We start from the raw sequence: 12,345 nt of genomic DNA, 5'->3' as shown, positions 1-12,345 counted from the left end.
TTGAATCTTACCCTTATCCAAATATTTTTTGCATCTCAGAGGTTGCTTTTTCATTTAATGATTGCATACTTTGCTGTGTGGAAATTTTAAATGTGTAGTAGTTGCATGTACTTATTTTTACCTTTGTTTGCTGTGAATTTGTTGTCACATTCGAAAGACATTGCTAGGACCAATATCAAGGTACATTCCACCTACATTTCGCTTTAGACTTAACTTTCTTTCATAGATTTTTGTTTTAGTTTTACATTCACAAGTTTTTCACCTCCCGGTTAAATATACTTCTAAATAATATTTTAGATACAATTTTAAATGGGATTATTTTCTTAATTTCTTTTGCAGTTAGTTCATGGTAACTGTATGAAAACACGACTAATGTTTGTATTCTCTTGCCTTATCCTGTAATTTTACTGGATTTATTTGTTAGTCCAAATGGTTTTTATGATGCAGTCTTTAGGGTGTTCTAAGGGAGACAATTTACTTCTTTCTTTATTATTTAGATGCCTTTTATGTCTTTTTTTTTTTTTTTTCTTGCTGATTGCTTTATCTAGAACTTCCAGTACCATGCTGAGAAGAGGTAGTAAGACTGGGCATCATTTTGTTCCTAATATCAAAGGGAAAAAAATGTTAGCTTTTCACCATGAGTAGGAAGTTGCTGTGGTTTTGGTCTATTTGCCATTTATTAAACAGAAGTATATTCCTTCTATACCCTATCTGTTGAGAATTCATCATGAAGAGATTTTGAATTTCGTCAAATGTTTTTTCTATGTAGATTAGATGATTATATAACTTTAATTTATTCAAGGTTAATATGGTGAATCATATTTATTCATTTATATAGGCTGAAACAGTCCTGCATTTGGAGATGAATTTCACTTAGTCACTTCAATGTGATGTTGAATTGATTGGCTAATATTTGGTTGGTGATTTTTATGCATAGGTACATCAAGGTAGTATCCTGAATATTTTTTTCTCCTAGTTTCCTTTTCTGGATTTGTTATACTGGTTATGTTTTCCTTATTAGATGGTTTTGTTTTGAAGCAATCCCTTCTTTGATATGTTGGATGAATTTAAGAAGGATTGGTTTTATTATTTCCTTGAATGTATTTGTAGAATTTTCCAGTGATGTCATCAGATTTGGAGATTTTTTTTTTTGTCACTGTTGTTCTTGGTGGTGAATTTTATAATAAATAAATCTTATTACTTATTATTTTAATAATAAATCTTATTATTTATTATTGTCTGTTTAGATTTTTTAATGCCTTCATAATTCAGTCTTGGTACATTCATATGCTTAGGAATTTATTCATTTCTGCTATGCTATCCAATTATGTTGGTATGTAATTTGTCATAAATATCTCCTATAAGTCTTTGTATTTCTGTTATTAGTTATAATGTCAACACATTTCAATTTATACATTATAATTAATTAATTAATTAATTTGGCACTGGGGATTGAACTCAGGAGCACTTTACCACTGGTCTTCATCCCCAGTCCTTTATATTATTTTTATTTTGAAACAGAGTCTCTCTAAGCTGCTAACACTGACTTTGAACCTGGGATCCTCCTACCTCAGCCTCAAGAATCTCTGGGGTTATAGGAGTGGGCCATTGTTCCATCTTCCACTTTTATTTAATGAAATTATTTTTACTTAAATTACTTGAGTCTACTTTCTTTCTTAATCTACCTAAAGGTTCCCAATTTTGTTTAAATATTCAAACAACTACTTCTTGGTTTCATTGATTTTTTACTTTTATGTCTATAGTACTACTCTGTTCTGTTCCTCATTTGTTTTGGGGGATTTTTATTTATTATATCAACTTTTGTCTTAGTGTATTCTATTTCAAATTCTTTGCCGTATAAAGTTAGATTGCTTATTTGAGGTCTTTTACTTTTCTCTTCATGTAAGTGTTCATTACTACAAATGTCTTTTTTACCACATCCCATAAGTATAAGCATATGGTGTTTCTAGTTCTTGTGTCTTTTTTCTTAGACCCATGGGTTGTGAAGTGAGTTATTTAATTTCCATATGTGTGTGAATTTTCCGGGTTTCCTCTTGTTATTTATTTCTAGTTTCATAAAATTGTGGTTGGAAAACTTTTGTTAAATTTGTTGAGATTCATTTTGTGGAAAGACATATCTTTTCTGGAGCATGTTCACTATGTTCTTAAGAAGAAAGTGTGCTGTGAACCTGCTGGGTGAACTGTTCTGAGTTTATCTCTTAAATCTATTTGATGTAGTTCAACTACAATGTTTTGTTCCTGATTTTCTGTTTCATGATAGACCTTTTACAAAGTGAGATATCGAAGTTTACTACCTTTATTACATATACTTCTTTGTTCGGTTATAGTTCTATATTGAACATTGAGTTTAAATATGCTTACACTTGTTATTTCTCCTTGATTTTTTGACCCTGTGTCACAATAAAATGACTTTTTCCCCAGATACAGTTTTCCACTTAGTTTATTTTGCCTGATATTAGTATAGCTACCCTGCTTGCTTGTGGTTTCTATTTGCATGGAATATTTATTTCCATTCCAGTACTTTTAGTTTTGTTTCCTTAAAGTCAAAGTAAGTTTATTGTAGACAAATTATAATAGGGGCTCAGATTTTATGATTCATTCAGGTCCTCTATCTCTCTGTGTTTTCATTTGATAACTTAGGATATTTACGTTTAAAATAATTACATGTAAGGACTTACTAGTACCATGTTGTTAATTTTTTTCTGGTTGTTTATTCCTTTCGTTGTCTTCCTTTTTAATTTGATACTTTTCCTAGTGATATATTTTGATTAATTTCTCCTCTTTTTTATTTACTTTTTTTTACTTTACCCATAATTATCATGAATTTATATGAAATACATTACATTATAACCATTTGTTTTATTGTAATAACAACTTAAATTCAATTACATGCAAAAACTCTACATTTTCACTGTCTTCTCCCATACTTTGTTTCTGATGTCATAATATATTTTTATATTTTGTCTCTATTACACTATTAAGTAGTGTAACTATAGTTATTTTGCATTACCGTTATACTTATCTTTACCAGTGAGTTGTATGCTTTCATTTTTCTTTGTGTTATTAGTTTGTGTACTTTCATCTCAGCCTGATAAACTCCTTTTAGCAATTTCTTGTAAGGCAAGTCTACTAATGAACACCATCAACTTTCATTTGTCTGTGGAAATTTTATCTGTTCTTTGTTTCTGAAGGACTTCTTTGCCAGGTAAAATTCTTTTTATTGGTAGCTGTTTTGTGTGCAGGTTTGTTCATAAGTTTCTTTTAATTTTTTTCTGTTTTAGCAATTTTAATATATCATTACATACTCTCCTAACCTGACAGGTTTCTGCTGAGAAAGCAATTGGTGTTGATCAAAGGTTTCTTTGTGTGAAATGGGTTGTTTCCCACTTGCTGTTTCAAAATTCTGTCTTTGATATATGATAATTTGCTTATATGTCTCAATAAAATCCTCTTTGATTTGAAAATGTTTGAGGATTTTTGAGCCTTTGGTCCCTGAATGTTGTGAAGTTTTCTTTTATTATTTCTTTATATAAAATTTCTGAGTTTTTCTCATTTTTCTCCTCCGAAATATTGATAGTTTGTATGTTATTTCTCTTGATGCTGTTCCATAAATTGTATATACTTTAATTACTCCTTTTAATCTTATTTATTTTTTCTCCAGTAACTGGGTAATGTCAAGTAACTTGTTTTCAATTTACACATTCTTTCTTCTGACTGATAAAATGTACTGTTCAACATTTCTGTTATATTTTTCATTTCATTTATTGGGTTCTTCAATTTCAAAATTTGCTTGGTTCTCTTTTTCATCATTTTTATCTCTTTTCTTGTTCATTTATGTTTTGATTTCAATGGGGTTTTAATCTGAATTGTATTATAACTCTCTTAACTTCTTTAAAGCAAATATTTTGAGTTTTGTCAGTTATTTGGTGGTTCTCAATTTCTTTGCAAATTGGCTATTTGAAAATTTTTCTGATTGCATTTTATTTTCTTCCTTTTTCTTTTCTTTTTCTTCTTCCTTCTTTTGCTATGCATGTGTGTGTGTATATATGTGTGGGTATGTGTGTATTCCTTGAAATCTTGTGCTTCTGTCTTCACATTTGAAGACAGTTACCTGAACCAGACTTTACTGACTGACTTTAGTTGGGTAGCAGCTTCACCAGTCAACATGACTAGGGATTCTGTGGCTGGATGTCCTTATTCCCAAACCAGTACTACTTCCTGGGTGGGGGATTCTTAAGCTTGCATATATTTTCTTTCTATATCCTACAAACAATTCAGATTCTAAGATGCTTATGTATATTTTATCTAGGGAAAATCCTTGACATTCATTTTCTTAATTCTTCAGAGTTGAGTTGACTGACTGTACATGCTCATGAGCCATATGCAAAGGATTAAACTCAACATTTGGGAATTGGAATTGAAAAGAGGGAGGCTGGCCACACATATGTTGTGTGTTGGATGCAATATACAGTACATAGGGGGTGCCAGTGGACCAGTTGGGATCTGCAAGCAAGGTCATCCAACCATCTCATGTGTAGGTCTCATGATGAGATCCAGGATTTAACTAGTAGGATATGCATTCCTTTGCTGTATTCTTTGTGCTGGTTCTGTGACTCCACTCTTTGCTTTCTTGGTTCATGTGCTACCAGTCACTCAGCTCTTAATATTCTGTCTGGGGAAAGAAAGAGATGGACCTCTTAGATAGTGTCCTGCATAACATGGAAAGCTGGATGCTTACTTACAATGCTCTCACTTTCGCTTATGGAAGAAATTCTGGGTCAAGAAGGTCCCTTGGCATAGAACTGTGCTCTTTCTGGGAAAAGGTAAACAGTATAAAGTGAAGCGGTTCTTTTTACCCACTTCAGTGTCTGTTCTTGGAATTTTTCATTCCAAAAGTATATTAAAACTTCTCTGCTTGATTCCCAGACTTCACAAAGTTACTTTATTCAATGTGTGGTTGTCAAAATGGGTATACTCTGGAGAGATGATAGTAGAAACTCTTATTCCACCATGTTGTACCACTCCTACTTTTAGAAAAATAGGTAATAATAGACACTAATTGGTTGAACTAACTGAGATGAAACTAGTTTATATAACAGATTTGTTAACCCATTGTTTAAGTCATTGTATGCATAAAAGCTAAATCCCATATAACAAACACTATTTTAAGTAATTTTAGTGTAATTGTGCAGTATATATCTCACATTTAACCACATATTTCTTAAACCATACATTAAACCATTTATTTTCAAATTGAATACTATATTTCTTTCATATATACTTGGTATGTTCATCATTTATGCTCAGCAAAGATAACATTGACTTTTTATATATATCAGTTCTGAAAATCTTTTTTCCTATATTTTTAAATGGTGCATTGTAGTTGTAAATAATGATTAAATTTTTTTTGTTAAATATCTGTACATGCACATAATATAATTTGGCCAATATTATTTTCTAGCACCTTTCCCCTCCCTCCCAATCTCCCACACTTTGGATTTTTTCCTTAAGTGATCTCCCCTTAATTTTCATGAAATCCATTCCCACCTTTTTTTTCCTTTTCTCTCTTTAGGTTCTACATATGAGAGAAAACATGACCCTTGACCTTATGAGTTTGACTTATTTCACTTAACTCAATGGTCTCTAGTTCCATCCATTTCCCTGCAAATAGCATAATTTCATTTGTGTATATATACCAAATTCAATTGTGTTTAAATAACAGTTTCTTTATCCATTCATCCATTGTTGGACACCTAGGCTGGTTCCATAGTTTTGATATTATAAATCATGCTGTTATAAATATGGGTATTCATGCAGAGAGTCTTTTAACTCATTATTTTAAAATGAAATGAAAAAATACTCCTCTTTTCCCATTTGACTAAAATAGAACTTAGCATTTTTAATGTACTTAGTGAAGGTATTCGGTTTCTTTAAAAAGATCTTGATGGAACTATAAATCTGTAAGTAGCAAGTGAAATAATATGAGATAAATAGATATTTTAAGCTATTTTAGGCATATAGCAATTAAAATAAAAAGCTAAAACATTGCCATATTTTCTCATTTACCATTGCAAAGTAAAAAAGAAAATGGAATGATCATCTCTCTTCTTTCAAAAATGAGTAAAGAAAAAACATGGATTTACCTATGGTTTGTTGTTGTTGTTGTTGTTGTTGTTGTTTGTTTGTTTTTTTAGAGTAGCTTTTAGGCCAGTTTTTTTAAAAAAAATATTTAAAATTATATTTTTATTGTGGCACAGAAAGAATACATTGACACTCCTCTGATCAAATGAAAACAACAGGAAGAATGAGAATCTGTCACTGCAGTTTATGAAGGAGTGAACTGTAAATGCAAATCGCAATGTGGGATGAGTGGCTATCATAGGGAATGGGTGTACAGGGTGGAGAAAGGAGTCTTGAGAAGATGCCTAGGTCTGCGCCTCAGATGAACAGAGCATTCTCTCTAAAAGTGGCACCATGGTAGCTGGAATTAAAGTTCTGTAATTGAAATAAGAGGTTTTGGAGTACACAGGCTGACTACTAAAGTTTATTGGGTAGGTCCATACTACTTGGCATTATGTAGTGTTAGAAAAAGGCATCATGTACTGATGTGATACTTTGAAAAGCTTTGCCTGACATTGCAGCATGACTAAGAGAGACGTGGCTTTTGTGAGCTGCCCTAACAGCTGCCCCACTTTGTTATTGGAGAAAAATGGTAAATCAACCCTCTCTCTCTCTCACTCTTTCTTTCTCTCCCTTTGTCAGTCTCTGTAGGTTTCATTCTCTTGCCAGCTTTCACATAGACAGACAGATGTTGTTATAGTTTGGATATGAGTTTTCCTCCCTCAGACCCTGTGTTAATGCAAAAATATTCAGCAGTAAAGTGATTAGGTTAGTCAAGCTGTGACCTAGTCAGTCCATTCTAATTTTAATGGACTGATTAGGTGGTAACTGTAGGCAAATGGGGCATGACTGGGGGAGGTAGGTGACTGGAGACAAGCCCTGAAAGTGTTCAACTTCCCTGCCACACTTTTCCCCTTCCCACTCTGTTTCCTGCCTGCCTTGAGCAGAGCAGCTCCCCTCCACTACACCCTTCTGCCATGATGTTTTGCCTCACGTTGGACCAGGAGCAGTGGAGTTGGTCTACCATGGGCTGAACATCTGAAACAAAAGGCTGACCTGCACAGATGTGCATAGGGATAAGTAATATTCACATCATTTCTGTGACTTGAAAATAAGAATTCAATCTAGTGATTCTACAACATGTACAACCAGAAAAATGAGACATCATACTCCATTTATGTATGAAGTGTCAAAATGCTTTCTACTGTCATGTATAACTAATTAGAAAAAATAAAAAAACAATTCAATTCATTGAAAACAATGAAGAATAAAGACTAAAATATTTCTACAGATGAATTTGTGAAAAAATATTATGAAACAGTATAAATATTTTAGCAAAAATAATGCCCTTTGAACTATAAATGATAATTAAAAGAAAGATAAATGGTTTAAAGGGTGAAACACTAAAACAATATAAATAAACTTTAAATAACAACAAAGATACGGAAAAAATGAATGAAATGAAGTTAACAACTATAACAAAAGAATAATCACTATTGAAAACAGTGACATAAAAATAATCCTGAAAAAGGAATAAATTTAAATTTAAAATCTTGAATTAAAAAATGTTGTTTATAAAATTACAGATATGAAAAACAGGCCAAAAAAAGAGAGAACATATGGATAATTAAAGCCACAATAGAAGGATAACCAACTGAGACACAGAAAAAAAATGTCATTTAAGAAAATTTCCTGATTAAAAAAAGAAGTCTAAAATATACAAATTGATAGGGAAATTTATTTCCCAAGAAAAACTGATGTATACTGCCCTGGTGATATATTCTGATAATATTATAGGACTCCAAAGGTAAAGGCAGAACTTCAGTGGCATATAAATCAAAGTTTTAAAAGTCATAGTCATTGAAATGACAGAAAAAGTAGATTAGCTTCAAAACTCTCCACAGTTGCATTCAAAAATTAGAAGACAGCTAACAACTATGTACATTGTTTTTATTTTCTCTTCAGTCACAACTGTCATGCATGTTCAAAGTCAGTTGATAAACAAATATTTTTAAGCAAAAAGAGTTTAGGTAATTAAGTCTCACTGAAAAGAAAAACTGAAAAATTGTGTTCACCCAATAAAGAGACAAATGGGAAATTAGTCAAAGGTCATGCGATGAACACAGAATCCATTCTAAGAGGAACACAAAGAATAAACATTTGTGTAAAGCCAGTGAGCATTACATTCAGCATCCGTCACCACACATGCACCTTCCAAGGTGCCTGGTATGAGTGTTTAAGGGCCAGCAGTTCCTAACATTGTCTTTACATGTTCGTGTATTTTAAAGTCTGTCATCAAAGCATACTTTAACCACTAAGGGTTAGCACTTCACTTCTACTTCAGTTTCACTTTTGGCTTCTTTCCCCTTTGGTTGGAAAAGCCACAGACAATTTCTGAGAATGAATTAAAGAGAAATTGACTTGGGGACATTTTAAGATGAAGTTTAATGTTCTATATTCATGTGATTACTCATTTCCTCCAGACTGTGGTGGAAATGTTGGATTCCTACCTCTCACTCTAAGCAGGGTCAAGTTACAATCTCAAGTTAGTAAAACCACAGTTCCTAAGACAGTGTGAATGATTAAGCACCAGAAGTGGGTGGATGGCAAAAGCAAACAGGTTTGAGTGGGAGAGAACTAGATTCTAGTTCCTGGAAGATCCCCATAATTATCAAACATTCTACCAACAACAAATCAAAAATGCATGTTTTCTCACATCACAAATATGTTCAATAGAAAGCATATATAATTAAAATGCATGTTATTCATTTTTAACAGTTTTGATAGGAATCATGTGAAATGGAAATCTCTTCTGTGTGTGTACAGAATTAATCTATATCAATGATACCTCTGTGAATAGGTTACTTTGGGCAGTCACCTCAGATTGAAACTTACTGTCCTTGAGGACACCATGCCCCTATGTCAGAGGGCACCAGATAAAATCAATGGGAAACAGTCTCCAATGCAACAAAGTATAAGTGACAAATGGGTTAATAGGTGTTTTACTTAAAACAGAGTTTAATCAGAAAGCAAGAAAAATTTTGAATTTTCTGAAGCCTTGTGCTGAAATACATTCAGATAAAGGTAATATTAAACTTGCTAAGTATCTCATAAATTTACATACCAAATTATAAGTTATAAATTCTAGGAAACAGAACAAATATTTTTGTTTGTGGTATGGAAAATAATACAAAATCATTGTCATATGAAAAGGTGATCAAATAGCATACAGGCAGATAACAATAGAAAGATAAAAGCATTATCCTTTACTGTTAATGACACTGTAAGGTTTCCCTAGTGTGAAGTTCAATGTGGAGTGTTGAATCGACTGGATTAAGGAATACATATAAAATTGAAATGCATTGTTTCTGGTGTGTCTTCCACAGGAGACTGCCTGCCATGTGACTGGGTGCAATGAGTGGGGAAGAACTACCCTCAGTGCGAGTTGGTACCATCCAGTTGGCTTGGGGGCTGGATGGAACAAAAGCAGAGGAAGAGTGAATTGATATCTCTCTCCTGGTGCACAGATATCTTCTTCTCCTGATTTGGACATCACAAATCCAGGATCTTCAACTTTTAGACTACAGAACGTATACCAGTACCTCTTCCTCCCACCATATTCTCAGGTCTTTGGTCTCAGGTCAAGGGTTACACCATTAGCTTACTTCTGTCTGGCACAGACTGAGACACACTACCAGAACCCCAGAGTTTCTAATCTGCAGATGGATTATCATGGGGCTTCTCTGTTTCCATAACCACAGGAGCCATAAAACTCTCTCTCATATAATTTTTTATGAGATAGATATATACATATACTATCAGTTTCTAGACAATCCTAATACAACTAGATTTTGAGATATTTATATATATTTGCTTCTGACAATTCCAACTATTTATGATTTCTCAGTAAAAATATTATAATTTTATCCTATGTTTTTCAATCATAGTTTTGCATTATTATAATTAATGAGGGACAAATTATTTATGCTCTGAGCTCCACTGAACCCAGTTTTGCCCCTGGGTTCAAGAAAACAAAATCTTATATAATACAAATCATGACAATGTGGAAATAAACAGATGGTCAGAGTCTGGGTAAATTGACTGACTCCCCTGTTATTTTTGATAGGTGAGAGTCAATAGATTTTTTTAAAAAACGGATAACTAATTATGTTATTGAAAGTCACAAAACGGCAGCCAAAATATCTAATTAAAATTTATAATTGAAGTATCAAAAAATTAAGAAAGAAAAAAGCCATGAAGATGAAGAACAATGGTTTATATTTCTCTATTTCATGGTGTAAGGTCTCAGTAGTTATTAATATAATCAGGGAAAAAAGAAAGACATAGAGGCATAAGAATATTTTCTAAGGGCACATTTAAAATTCTTCAAATTATTTTCATATGTATTCATAAACTTCATGTAATTTATGACAATACTCATTTTGGAAGATGGGAAAAAGAATGCAGGATATTTACTAATTCATTGTAATTCATATTAGAGTGCTAATAAATACTCCTTGGGGAAAAGAGAAATTAAAGCTATAAATGAGAGAAATAAAACAGATTGAAAATTAACAAATGACAAACAAATAAGAGAAAGTGCACTTAATATAGAGACATTCATATATGAATAAACACTGAAAACTGAAAGTGTAACAAAATTTAAATTTTGAACAGACATTCCATGGAATTCCTTAGAGAATAAGATATAAATTTAATTCATTGGCACCATGTTATTAATCTACTTATTAAAATCTTAGTTTTTACAAACAAGAATGCAAGGTGCATTTTTTCCAAATTTATATAATGGACCTGATAAAAATAATCCCTGAGTGGACAACACTTTGCAATACTCTTGATAAATGTGAACTTGTAGAGATCCCTCCTTCCGATAAGAATGGTTAATTGTTTATGTATTTTATGTGTGTATATCAAAAAAGAATTATTTTATAAATAAGGATATTTTCTTAGTCTTCTCAGGGCAAAAGAAATTGGATTCTGTTTACAGTTAGAAAATAGTCAATTTCAGATATTTGACGACCCATATATTGAGCAAGGTAGATTGAGCTCTCACCTTGCTAGGGGTCTCGGTTTGAGGATTAAATGAATGACCATTTTGGAGCCAGAATTAGTCAATACTAACAGATACCGGACAACCACTGGGCAGAAGTAGAAGGATGCAGAGGTGATTTTTTTATTTCCCCATCTGAGCCTCAAAAAACACCGATTGCATCCATGACATACCCACATGGTGACTATCCTATCACAACAACTTTGAAACGTCCACATCAAAGTCAATGCAAACAGACAGAAAAATTCACCTTCAAAACTCTTGAAGTAAATCACAATCTGCAGGGTGATGCGTGGGAGCAGTTGTCTATTTATTTCCAATTACCTGAGAATAGCAAGAAAAATTTGCTTCCAATATTCTTGTACCCCAGCTGGTCCTCAGCTTTCTGGGATGTGACATTCAGGGTCATTAAAGATAGAAGCTGTTGTTTTCCAGGAGAACTGACTAAATGCTTCACTGTGCTGGGTGCTGGTGGCTCAGCTGCTACTTGCTCTGGTTGTACTTCAATTTCTCTTCTCATTTTAGACTCCAGTCTCCCCTTTTCCCATTATTCTGAGTAATGTATGACTCTGAATGATGTGTGTAATGGGAAACTGATGTTATGTTTGTACTTTATTGACACAGCTGCCCCCTGAAAGGGCTTAGCCTACATCTCTAAGTAGTGTAATTTATTGTTCACTATCCTCCACTTACCCACATATAATGGTAAATGAGAGAAAGAGTGATGAATTGTAATTTCAACTCTTTGCTCAAACACTTAAAAAGAATCCAAACCCCAGTCATTAAACTTCAAGCACACAGTTCTTTCTCCTAGAAGTTCAGGTCCTGAGATTTGTGGTCTATTTTAACACAATTGTGCACTGTATTTGAGGATCTGGTTTACCCAACCGCAGAATGACTTGAGGGACACATTCCCCAAGAGACAGAGGCTGTCCCTGAATATATCCCCACCTCTTTTGTTAAGGAAGTGGAGCAGTACATTGCTCCTTCCCCTCAAACTACGAACTTTCAAATATCCTATAGTATCCCCACGGTGATGGTGACACTTTGGGAAAGTAAATTTTTTCAGTCAGTGTTATGGACATTGAATTTTTAGGCTTCCAGTTTTGTAGCTATGAATTATGATGGGTGTG

Source organism: Sciurus carolinensis, chromosome 15 (assembly GCF_902686445.1).
Source record: "Sciurus carolinensis chromosome 15, mSciCar1.2, whole genome shotgun sequence".
Lineage (NCBI taxonomy): Eukaryota > Metazoa > Chordata > Mammalia > Rodentia > Sciuridae > Sciurus > Sciurus carolinensis.
The sequence above is the reverse complement of the archived record's forward strand: the minus strand, read 5'-3'. Positions refer to the sequence as shown.